Genomic DNA, 13,603 nt, shown 5'->3' with positions numbered 1-13,603 from the left:
AAGTCTGTATAAAACCATATGCTTTGATCAACTCATCAAAGCGTATATTCCAACTCCGAGATGCTTGCACCAGTCCATAGATGGATCGCTGGAGCTTGCACATTTTGTTAGCACCTTTAGGATTGACAAAACCTTCTGGTTGCATCATATACAATTCTTCTTTAATAAATCCATTAAGGAATACATATTTGACACCCATTTGCCAGATTCTGACAGACTTAAGCATCGATACGAGTGAGAAAATCTCATCATATTCAACACCTTGAACTTGTCGAAAAACTTTTTGCGACAAGTCGAGCTTTGTAGATAGTAACACTACTATCAGCGTCCGTCTTCCTCTTGAAGATCTATTTATTCCTAATGGCTTGCCGATCATCGGGCAAGTCAACAAAGTCCATACCTTTGTTCTCATACATGGATCCCATCTCAGATTTCAATGGCCTCCAGCCATTTCGCGGAATCTGGGCTCATCATCGCTTCCTCATAGTTCGTAGGTTATCGATGGTCAAGTAACAATGACTTCCAGAATAGGATTACCGTACCACATCTGGTGCGGATCCTTACTCTGGATGACCTACGAGTTTCGTAGTAACTTGATCTGAAGTTTCATGATCATCATCATTAGCTTCCCTCACTAATTGGTGTAGAATCACAGGAAATGATTTCTGTGATGAACTACTTTCCAATAAGGAGAAGTACAATTACCTCAATCAAGTTCTACTTTCCTCCCACTCACTTCTTTCGAGAGAAACTCCTTCTCTAGAAAGGATCCATTTAGCAACGAATATCTTGCCTTCGGATCTGTGATAGAAGGTGTACCCAACAGTCTCTTTTGGGTATCCTATGAAGACGCACTTCTCCGATTTGGGTTCGAGCTTATCAGGTTGAAACTTTTCACATAAGCATCGCAGCCCCAAACTTTAAGAAACGACAACTTTGGTTTCTTGCCAAACCACAGTTCATAAGGCGTCGTCTCAACGGATTTTGATGGTGCCCTATTTAAAGTGAATGCAGCTGTCTCTAATGCATAACCCCAAAACGATAGTGGTAAATCGGTAAGAGACATCATAGATCGCACCATATCCAATAAAGTACGGTTACGACGTTCGGACACACCATTACGTTGTGGTGTTCCAGGTGGCGTGAGCTGTGAAACTATTCCACATTGTTTAATGAAGGCCAAACTCGTAACTCAAATATTCTCTCCACGATCAGATCGTAGAAACTTTATTTTCTTGTTACGATGATTCTCCACTTCACTCTGAAATTCTTTGAACTTTCAAATGTTTCAGACTTGTGTTTCATTAAGTAGATATACCCATATCTGCTCAATCATCTGTGAAGGTCAGAAAATAACGATACTTGCCACGAGCCTTAACACTCATTGGACTGCATACATCAGTATGTATTATTTCCAACAAGTCAGTAGCTCGTTCCATTGTTCCGGAGAACGGAGTTTTAGTCATCTTGCCCAAAAGGCACGGTTCGCAAGCATCAAATGATTCATAACCAAGTGATTCCGAAAATCCATCTTTATGGAGTTTCTTCATGCGCTTTACACCAATATGACCCAAACGGCAGTGCCACAAATAAGTTGCACTATCATTATTAACTTTGCATCTTTTGGCATCAATATTATGAATATGTGTATCACTACGATCGAGATCCAACAAACTATTTTCATTGGGGGTATGACCATTGAAGGTTTTATTCATGTAAACAGAACAACAATTATTCTCTGACTTCAAATGAATAACCGTATTGCATAAACATGATCAAATCATATTCATGCTCAACGCAAACGCCAAATAACATTTATTTAGGTTCAACACTAATCCCGAAAGTATAGGGATTGTGCGATGATGATCATATCAATCTTGGAACCACTTCCAACACACATCGTCACTTCACCCTCAACTAGTCTCTGTTTATTCTGTAACTCCTGTTTCGAGTTACTAATTTTAGCAACCGAACAAGTATCAAATACCCAGGGGCTACTATAAACACTAGTAAGGTACACATCAATAACCTGTATATCAAATATACCCTTGTTCACTTTGCCATCCTTCTATCCACCAAATATTCAGGGCATTTCCGCTTCCAGTGACCATTTCCTTTGCAGTAGAAGCACTCAGTTTCAGGCTTTGGTCTAGCTTTGGGCTTCTTCACGGAAGTGACAACTTGCTTGCCATTCTACATGAAGTTCCCTTTCTTTCCCTTTGCCTTTCTTGAAACTAGTGGTCTTGTCAATCATCAACACTTGATGCTTTTCTTGATTTCTACCTTCGTCGATTTCATCATCACGAAAAGCTCGGGAATCGTTTTCGTCATCCCTTGCATACTATAGTTCATCACGAAGTTCTACTAACTTGGTGATGGTGACTAGAGAACTCTGTCAATCACTATCTTATCTGGTAAGATTAACTCCCACTTGATTCAAGCGATTGTAGTACCCAGACAATCTGAGCACATGCTCACTAGTTGAGCAATTCTCCTCCATCTTTAGCTATAGAACTTGTTGGAGACTTCATATCTCTCAACTCGGGTATTTGCTTGAAATATTAACTTCAACTCCTGGAACATCTCATATGTCCATGACGTTCAAAACGTCTTTGAAGTCCCTGATTCTAAGCCGTTAAGCATGGTGCACTAAACTATCAAGTAGTCATCATATTGAGCTAGCCAAACGTTCATAACGTCTGCATTCTGCTCCTTGCAATAGGTCTGTCACCTAGCGGTGCATCAAGGACATAATTCTTCTGTGCAGCAATGAGATAATCCTCAGATCATGGATCCAATCCGCATCATTGCTACTAACATCTTTCAACATAGTTTTCTCTAGGAACATATCAAAATAACATATGAAAGCAACAACGCGAGCTATTGATCTACAACATAATTTGCAAAATACTACCAGGACTAAGTTCATGATAAATTAAAGTTCAATTAATCATATTACTTAAGAACTCCCACTTAGATAGACATCTCTCTAATCATCTAAGTGATCACGTGATCCAAATCAACTAAACCATAACCGATCATCACGTGAAATGGAGTAGTTTTCAATGGTGAACATCACTATGTTGATCATATCTACTATATGATTCACGCTCGACCTTTCGGTCTTAGTGTTCCGAGGCCATATCTGCATATTCTAGGCTCGTCAAGTTTAACTTGAGTATTCTGCGTGTGCAAAACTGGCTCGCAACCGTTGTAGATAGACGTAGAGCTTATCACACCCGATCATCACGTGGTGTCTGGGCACGACGAACTTTGGCAACGGTGCATACTCAGGGAGAACACTTTTATCTTGAAATTTAGTGAGAGATCATCTTATAATGCTACTGTCAATCAAAGCAAGATAAGATGCATAAAAGATAAACATCACATGCAATCAATATAAGTGATATGATATGGCCATCATCATCTTGTGCTTGGGATCTCCATCTCCGAAGCACCGTCATGATCACCATCTTCACCGGCGCGACACCTTGATCTCCATCGTAGCATCGTTGTCGTCTTGCCAACTATTGCTTCTACGACTATCGCTACCGCTTAGTGATAACGTAAAGCAATTACATGGCGATTGCATTGCATACAATGAAGCGACAACCATATGGCTCCTGCCAGTTGCCGATAACTCGGTTACAAAACATGATCATATCATACAATAAAATATAGCATCATGCCTTGACCATATCACATCACAACATGCCCTGCAAAAACAAGTTAGACGTCCTCTACTTTGTTGTTGCAAGTTTTACGTGGCTGCTACGGGCTGAGCAAGAACCGTTCTTACCTACGCATCAAAAACCACAACAATAGTTCGTCAAGTTAGTGCTATTTTAACCTTCTCAAGGTCCGGGCGTAGCCACACTCGGTTCAACTAAAGTTGGAGAAACTGACACCCGCTAGTCAGCTGTGTGCAAAGCACGGCGGTAAAACCAGTCTCGCGTAAGCGTACGCGTAATGTCGGCCCGGGCCGCTTTATCCAACAATACCGCCGAACCAAAGTGTGACATGCTGGTAAGTGATAACCCACAAGTGTAGGGGATCCCAACAGCTTTCGAGGGTAAAGTATTCAACCCAAATTTATTGATTCGACACAAGGGGAGCCAAAGAATATTCTTGAGTATTAGCAGTTGAGTTGTCAATTCAACCACACCTGGATAACTTAGTATCTGCAGCAAAGTGTTTAGTAGCAAAGTAGTATGATAATAAAGGTAACGGTGGAAAAAGTAAAGATAATAGTTTTTGGGGTTTTGTAGTAGTTGTAACAGAAGCAACAGAAAAGTAAATAAGCGAAGAACAATATATGAAAAGCTCGTAGGCAATGGATCAGTGATGGATAATTATGCCGGATGCGATTCCTCGTGTAATAGCTATAACATAGGGTGACACAGAACTAGCTCTAGCTCATCAATGTAATGTAGGCATGTATTCCGTAAATAGTCATACGTGCTTATGGAAAAGAACTTGCATGACATCTTTTGTCCTACCCTCCCGTGGCAGCGGGGTCCTAGCGGAAACTAAGGGATATTAAGGCCTCCTTTTAATAGAGAACCGGAACAAAGCATTAGCACATAGTGAATACATGAACTCCTCAAACTACGGTCATCACCGAGAAGTGTCCCGATTATTGTCACTTTGGGGTTGTCGGATCATAACACATAATAGGTGACTATAGACTTGCAAGATAGGATCAAGAACACACATATATTCATAAAAACATAATAGGTTCAGATCTGAAATCATGGCACTCGGGCCCTAGTGACAAGCATTAAGCATAGCAAAGTCATAGCAACATCAATCTCAGAACATAGTGGATACTAGGGATCAAACCGTAACAAAACTAACTTGATTACATGGTAAATCTCATCCAACCCGTCACCGTCCAGCAAGCCTACGATGAAATTACTCACGCACGACGGTGAGCATCATGAAATTGGTGATGGAGGATGGTTGATGATGACGACGGCGACGAATCCCCCTCTCTGGAGCCCCGAACGGACTCCAGATCAGCCCTCCCAAGAGAGATTAGGGCTTGGCGGAGGCTCCGTGTCATAAAACGCGATGAAACTTTCTCTCTGATTTTTTTCTCCCCGAACGTGAATATATGGAGTTGGAGTTGAGGTCGGTGGAGGTCCAGGGGGCCCACGAGATAGGGGGCGCGCCCTAGAGGGGGGGCGCCCCCTGTCTCGTGCACAGGCCGTGGGCCCCCTGGTGTATTTCTTTCGCCCAGAAATTCTTATTAATTCCAAAAAGTGCCTCTGTGGATTTTCAGGACATTCTGAGAACTTTTCTTTTCTACAGATAAAACAACATCATGGCAGTTCTGCTGAAAACAGTGTCAGTCCGGGTTAGTCTCATTCAAACCATGCAAGTTAGAGTCCAAAACAAGGGCAAAAGTGTTTGGAAAAGTAGATACGTTGGAGACGTATCAACTCCCCCAAGCTTAAACCTTTGCTTGTCCTCAAGCAATTCAGTTGATAAACTGAAAGTGATAAAGAAAAACTTTTACAAACTCTGTTTGCTCTTGTTGTTGTAAACATGAAAAGCCAGCATTCAAGTTTCAGCAAATATTATGAACTAACCATACTCACAATAACACTTAGGTCTCACAATTACTCATATCAATAGCATAATCAGCTAGCGAGCCATAATAATAAAACTCGGATGACAACACTTTCTCAAAGTAATCATAACATGATATAGCAAAATGGTATCTCGCTAGCCCTTTCTAAGACCGAAAAACATAAATGCAGAGCACCTTTAAAGATCAAGGACTGACTAAACATTGTAATTCATGGTAAAAGAGATCCAGTCAAGTCATACCCAATATAAACCAATAGTAATGAATGCAAATGACAGTGTGCTCTCCAGCGGGTGCTTTTTATAAGAAGGGTGATGACTCAACATAAAAGTAAATAGATAGGCCCTTCGCAGAGGGAAGCAGGGATTTGTAGAGGTGCTAGAGCTCGATTTTAAAATAGAGATTGAATAACATTTTGAGTGGCATACTTTTGCTATCAACGCAACAACTATGAGATGGCTGTATCTTCCATACTACATGCATTATAGGCAGTTCCCAAACAGAATGGTAAAGGTTTATACTCCCCCAACAACCAACAAGCATCAATCCATGGCTTGCTCGAAACAACGAGTGCCTCCAACTAACAACAGCCTTGGGGGCGTTTTGTTTTATTATTTTAATTTGCTTTGATCTTTTTGGATCATGGGACTGGGCATCCCGGTTACCGGCCCTTTCTCGTGAATGAGGAGCGGAGTCCACTCCTCGTGAGAATAACCCACCTAGCATGGAAGATATAGGCATCCCTAGTTGTAACATAAGCTGCTCGAGCATACAAAACAGAATTTCATTTGAAGGTTTGGAGTTTGGCACATACAAATTTACTTGGAACGGCAGGTAAATACCGCATATAGGAAGGTATAGTGGACTCATATGGAACAACTTTGGGGTTTATGGAGTTTGGATGCACAGGCAGTATTCCCACTTAGTACAGGTGAAGGCTAGCAAAAGGCTGGGAAGCGACCAACTGAGAGAGCGACAACAGTCGTAAACATGCATTAAAATTAATTTACATCGAGTACAAGCATGAGTAGGATATAATCTACTATGAACATAAATATCATGAAGGCTATGTTGATTTGATTCAAATACATGCGTGAACATGTGCCAAGTCGAGTCACTCAATTCATTTAAAGGAGGATACCATCCCATCATACCACATCATAATCATTCTAATAGCATGTTGGCACGCAAGGTAAACCATTATAACTCATAGCTAACACTACTAGGGAAAACCCTAGAAGTAGCGATGGTTTTGTGCTCACTAGTAGCGCGGGTAGGCGCGCTACTAATAAGGCACTACAGCTATTGCTTAGCAGTAACGCGTGCGTGCACACGCTACTGCTAGGACAAATAGCTGCAGCGATTGTTCACTCCCACGCTACTGCTAATGTAACTACTGGCAGCGTGTTTTCTCTCCATCGCTACTAGTATTCTTTTTTTATTTTTTTATTTTTAGTGTATTTATGTGCCATCGTACAAATATTGGTACAATACCAGTTATGAGGTTTACATCATTATGTCCATAGCAGTGTGTCAAATGAAGGTGGATTAGGTTCAAGTGGAGGCAATATGTGGTGCATGTCAAAAGTATACTACTAATCAAAACTTGATCTAGTTTGGACTAATAGTACTTTCGATGTGCACCACATGTTGCCTCCACTTGAATCTAATCCGCCAGCACAAGCTATTTAATCATCATCATAGTCATTACCACCAAAAGTATTTATTTAATCACCACTAACACTAGCTAATAATAATCATCATAGTCATTACCACCAACACTAGCTATTTTATCATCATAGTAATAGTGTAGCACATCATCATCCTCAAACTCATTTCTAGCTAGCTAATCACTCCTGCTGCTCTCTCATAGGTAAAAATAACATAAAACATGTGTAGCTCTCCTCCTTGATCAAGCTGGAGCATGCAGATGAACTTGTCTCCTAATCATGGGTAGCGCATCTGTTTGCTGCCCCCTAGTACTTCTCTGCGCTCCCCCATCACGTATTTGGTCCAGTCTTGCACTATTAAGCATCCGTTGCTAATATTGAATGCACTAAAGTAATCTGTAGGATATCTTGGCCGTAAGCTAATAATACTCATGGTACCTTCAGTCTCGATCCCATAAGGCACAACATTCATCGGGAGTCCCTGTTGAAGAACATCGTATGGTAACATACTTAGCAATGAAGTTTAGCTTCAAAAATAATGTATGGAAAAGATGCACTAAGGACAAATAGTAAAAATCTTACCATCCTTCCTAAATAGATGTGACCGTAGTACATTACGAACACTATTGGTCGCACATTTTCAGTACTAACATTTCTAAATGTAGGAAGAAAATTTGTCTTGACAGTATCAAGATCCGCAAGCCATGAAACATAATGACTTAGCTCCTCGCAGTTGAGTTCAGCCCCGGGACAGTAGTAGGTCATGTCTACCAAGCGCTGGACATGTTTGCTTGCACCGAAATAAGCTGACAATACAAATTAGTTGTCAACTATTTTTGAATAAACAATATCAAAGACATAAATATGGTTGAGAAACTTACATAATGGTATAACTGGAGGCGTCTGCACGTCACCCAGATGTCGGTATTATCTTCAATATCATCTTCCGGACGAATATCAAAGGTGATAACCATATCAGGCTCAAATGCATAAGTCTTGCATAGTGCTCGCCATGTTTTGCATCCAAAATAGGTGTAGTCACTAGTAGAAAAAGGGCCTATAGTCCCGATTGGTGAGGGCCTTTAGTCCCGGTTCATGAACCGGGACTAAAGGGTCGGTACTAATGCCCTGACCCTTTAGTCCCGGTTCAATCTAGAACTGGGACAGATGGGCCTCCACGTGGCCTGTCCGTTGAGCCCAGGCAGGAGGGCCTTTGGTCCCGGTTGGTGGCACCAACCGGGACCAATAGGCATCCACGCGTCAGCATTTCTATGGCTGGGGTTTTTGTTTTTTTTTTGAAAGGGGGGGGGGGTTGGGGGTTTTGGGGGTTAATTTAGGTGTTTCATATATTGTGCTAGCTAGCTAATTAATAGAGAGAAGTGTCCTCTCTTTTGTCCGTGCTTGGTCGACGCTACGTACTATACATACGTATAGAGAGGACTAGCTAGACACGCTAGCTAGCTAGTAAGCAAACAGAAGATCGTCATGAACATATATGCATACAGAGAGAAGTGATATCGACCACCTCTCCTTCTCCGAGAGATTGGTCGAACAACAAGTTCTCGTATATCTATCCGACACTACCGGCTACATATATACAATAATTATCTTTTACAAATATAATCTCCTAACATACGGACGCGTGGTCCACATAGTATTCTCCGTCTTCAGCGATCACGTGGTCAAGAAAGAATGCCGCCAATTCCTCTTGAATTGCTCGTAGGCGATCTGGTGCTAGGAGTTCATCCCGCATCCGAAACATCTAATTTTAAGAAGGGGGTCAATACATATATATATATATATATGAATGAATGAAACTCAACACAAATGATGGTAATAAAATAAAATTGTGAATATTGTTATTTACGCACTTCATATTGTTTGTCGGAGTAGCCCCGCTCACAGGTCGTGTGGCGGATGGACTCGCAAATGTAGTATCCACAGAAATCATTCCCTTGTTCCTGCCACAACCACTTTACAAGAAATAGAGTTCAATCAAACTGATAATTAGCAAGCATGCTAAATGGTATTGATGAAACTAGCGCTTGAATCACTAGGAGATGCGTGGAATATGCTATTATATAGTACTTACTTTCGGGTGTCTAAATTGCAGCTTCTTCGGTAGTCCCGGAGCTTTTTTGGTGAATTTTCTCCAAGCCCTGCCATACAAAGAAAACAATTACTTGATATCAGAAATGAACAAAGTTGCTGATATGGTGGATAATGATCGATTTAACTTACTTCTCGAGCATTTCAGTCATGTCCGCATACTCCTTGGGATCTTTTCGCTTGGAGTCTAAGACAGTTACTACTCCCTTCTCAAGCTTAATCTCTAGGAGAATATAGTGGTAGCTGCGCACACATGCATAACTCATCAATATTACATTACTATAACCTGGACTAATAAGGAAACCGAATATGCCACAAGACAGTAACACTCACTTGAAGTTGTAAGGAAAGAGTATTATATCTTTGTGTTCATTTATTACCAACGATTGTAGCAAGTTGGCCTCGGTATTTTCTTTATGAAATTCAACCTCAGTTTTATCTATGAGATATGTGTTAATGAACCCAATATCACCCACTTGTCTTTTCTTCAATTCGGCGATCTTCAATCTGCATAATATAGTGAGGATAATTATAAATACATGCAATGAAAGGGCTGAGTTATATAGAGAGACTTAATGACAGAAGTAGTACTACTTACAGACAGTAGCAGGTGACCGTTGCTTTATCGAGGGCCAATTGATTGAAAAACTGATAGAACTCCTCAAATGGAATAGGCAACAGTTCAATTCCAAGGAGGTCATGCTCCTTTTTAACTCTCACATACAAAGTACTCCTCCCCTCAGACTCTTTGCAGGTTTTCATGTACCAATCATGCAATCTTCGCATCATCGTTGATAGAGAACTTTCATCTTTGACGAGAGGCTTCCCGTACTCGTATCTTTGTATCTGCACCTCCAAGAAATCATAATGTACATCGTCGGGCAGGTAATCTGCAGGATTGCCATAACCGGGCACCATCCTCGGATCGACGATGTCGCTAGCAGGCACCTTGAGCGGGGGGCACGATTGCTTCGCTTGTTCGCCGAGCTGGGCAATTTGTTTCCCAGCTCGTCGTTCTTTCATCCTTTGATCACTTTTAGTACTTCCCGACCTCTCCGCTTCGGCAAATGCCTTTCCAATAATGCGCTCATAGTTGCCTTTCGGCGGAGACTTGGGTGATTTTGTCAGGGCAGCCAGAGTGCGCTTCGCTTTCACCGGATCTACCTTCTCCTCCAGAGGTGGATGTCTCTTTGCTTTCAACCCTTGAAACTAGTCATCCACTTCGGTCTACGCAATCTTCGCGTTTTCCTCCTCGCTCCTCTCGTACGGTAACTTCTCTGGAGTCTTCAGAGAAGGACTGAATCTGTATCTCCTCCCGCCTTTGGCTGTACTGCTAGACGCCGGCAGAGCAGACAGAGCGGATGTCTTCTTTCCTTGCTTACGAGGCGGAGGAGAAGGACTACGACGCGCCGGAGCAGCCGGAGCGGCGGCGGGTCTCTTCCGCCCTTGCTGACAAGGCGGAGAAGGAGGAGGCTGGCTGCTCGGGCGCGCCGGCGCAGGCGGAGAAGGAGGCGGAGTGCCGCCACGCGCCGGAGAAGGAGCCGGCTGAGTGCCCTGATCGTCACTCGCCGGAGGAGGAGGCGATGGAGGAGGCGGAGTGCCCTGACTCGCCGGAGGAGGAGGAGGAGGCGGAGGCGTCCAGTTCGGAAGGTTGATGAGATCCTTCCGCCATAGGCATGGAGTCTTCAGAGCAGAACCCAGCCGATACTCCCCTTCACCGGTAGGGTGGTCAAGCCGGAGGTCCTCAAATCCCTCCGTTATTTCATCGACCATCACCTTAGCATATCCTTCTGGAATCGGCCGGCAGTGAAAAGTTGAGTCGGGTTTAGTAGGATAAACAGAGCCAACAGCCGCCTTGACCTTCAAATTCATCCATTGCGCCATAAGGTGGCAATTTTCAGCCTCCGTGATAGCATCCACGGGATAGCTGGCAGGAGCCGTCAAGGCATGCTCCGGCTGAAGCAGCTCGGTGGAAGCCACGCTGCTTCTCCGCTGAGATGGCGGGGTAGCTTCGGGGGAAGCTTCGGCAGGTCGTTTGCTGCGATCTGCTTCTCGTTCCTCTAGCCCCATTACCCTTTCGTGCAGCGCCTGCAGTTGGCTCTGCTCCAGTTTCTTCCTCCTCTCCTGGGTTTTGTAACCCCCTGCGTCCGGAAATCCAGCCTTCCACGAAACGGAGCCTGGCGTGCCTCGTGTCCGTCCAGGGTGCTCAGGATTCCCGAGGGCCATTGTGAGCTCGTCCTTCTCCCTGTCTGGAACGAACGTCCCTTGCTGCGCTGCTTCGATATATTGCTGAAGCCTCTTGACTGGTATGTCCAATTGTTCGTCCGTCCAAATGCACTTCCCTGTTATAGGGTCCAAGGATCCGCCGGCCCCGAAGAACCAAGTCCGGCAACGGTCTGGCCAGTTCATTGTCTCTGGTTCGATCCCTTTATCAAGCAGATCATTCTCAGCCTTGGCCCACTTAGGCCGGGCTACGAGGTAGCCACCTGACCCCGTGCGATGGTGAAGCTTCTTCTTCGCAGCATTTCTCTTGTTTGTCGCCGACATCTTTTTACTCTTTTCCGATGTCTTGTGGGCCACAAATGCGGGCCAGTCATCTCTGATCTTCTCATATTTGCCCTTGAATTCTGGTGTCTCATTTTTTTCGACATACCTATTGAGGTCTTTCTTCCAATTCCTGAATAGGTCTGCCATCTTCTTCAGAGCAAAAGACTTGATTAATGGCTCTATAACTGGCTTCTCCGGATCATCCTCTGGCGGTAGGGTGAAATTTGACTTCAGCTCAGTCCAAAGATCATTTTTCTGCATATCATTGACATAAGACACCTCAGGGTCTTCGTTCTTAGGCTTATACCATTGGTGGATGCTGATCGGGATCTTGTCCCTAACCAGAACCCCGCACTGAGCAACAAATGCCTTCTTTGTCCGGTAGGGTTCAATCGGTTGGCCGTCGCGCGCGATTTGTATGATCTCAAACTTTTCATCCGAGCTCAACTTTTTCTTCGGGCCTCGTCTCTTTACCGAAGTTGTGCTCGATCCGGAGGGCTAGAAAAAAGAACAAAGACGAGAGTTAATTAATATGTGTACATACCAAAACAATGAATGCATCAATTAGCTAGTCAGCACAGGCTTAACTAATATATATACCTGGCCGGACTCGGTTTGGTGATCACCGGAGCCGTCCTCACGGTCTACTTCTTCACCCTCTCCTTCTTGCACCGGCATTGGGTCATCGGAGCCATGTAAATCATAGCCAGCTGCTTCTTCACCCTCTCCTTCCAGACCATCGTTGTCGTTGAGAAACATCAACGAGCAGACGGCATCACTTCCTTGTGCGATTATGTCCCTCAACAATGCTTCTTGTGCTTCGTCTCGTGGCGGGGTGTCCATAGTTTCTACAAATATTTACAACATGGCAATTATTATTCAAACATGACAGATATGGATATATTAGTGGCAAACGTAGAACTAGCTAGCTAATCACAATAAGGAATCATATTAATCAGTGGCCTCGACGCTGCTTCTCTAGGGTTTCAGGGTGGCCTCGACAACGCTTCAAGGGTTAGGGGGTGGCCTCGAGAACGCTTCAAGGAGGGGGTGGCCACATGTATCTCACACCGACGATACTTGCTATTTAATTAGGGTTTCCTCTACCGGTCGGCGACCCTCGACGACCCTCGTTCCCGATAAAAAAAGAGGAAGAAGAAGAAAAAAAAGAGGAGAAGAAAGAATAGAGGAGAAGAACTCCTCTATTCTTTCTTCTCCTCTTTTTTTCTTCTTCCTCTTCTTTTTTTTATCAAGGGGTCGAGGATCGCCGAGGGGTCGAGGGTCAAGGGGTCGAGGATCGCCGAGCGGTCGAGGGTCAAGGGGTCGAGGATCGCCGAGGGGTCGGGAGGTTGCCTAATGTCAAAGGATTCAACAAAACCATGTCTTCATCATTAGGCGAAAGTAACAGGTGCATGATGGTATGAAGCTCTCCAAAGTTATTTTGGAACGGAGTCCCGGATAGGATAATTTGCTTTTTAGTACAAAGTTCAGCAAGAACCTTCCGAATATCGTTATTTGGAAGGCTTTTGCTGAAATTGGTACAAAAAGGCAAATTATCCTATCCGAGACTCCATTCTAGAATAACTTTGGAGGACTTCGTACCATCATGCCCTGGTTACTTCCGGCTAATGATGAAGCCATGGATTTCTTCAATACTTTGACACTACGAAACCTCTCTCGACCC

This window comes from Triticum aestivum, chromosome 2B (assembly GCF_018294505.1).
Source record: "Triticum aestivum cultivar Chinese Spring chromosome 2B, IWGSC CS RefSeq v2.1, whole genome shotgun sequence".
Classification (NCBI taxonomy): domain Eukaryota; kingdom Viridiplantae; phylum Streptophyta; class Magnoliopsida; order Poales; family Poaceae; genus Triticum; species Triticum aestivum.
This window is presented reverse-complemented; position numbering follows the sequence as displayed.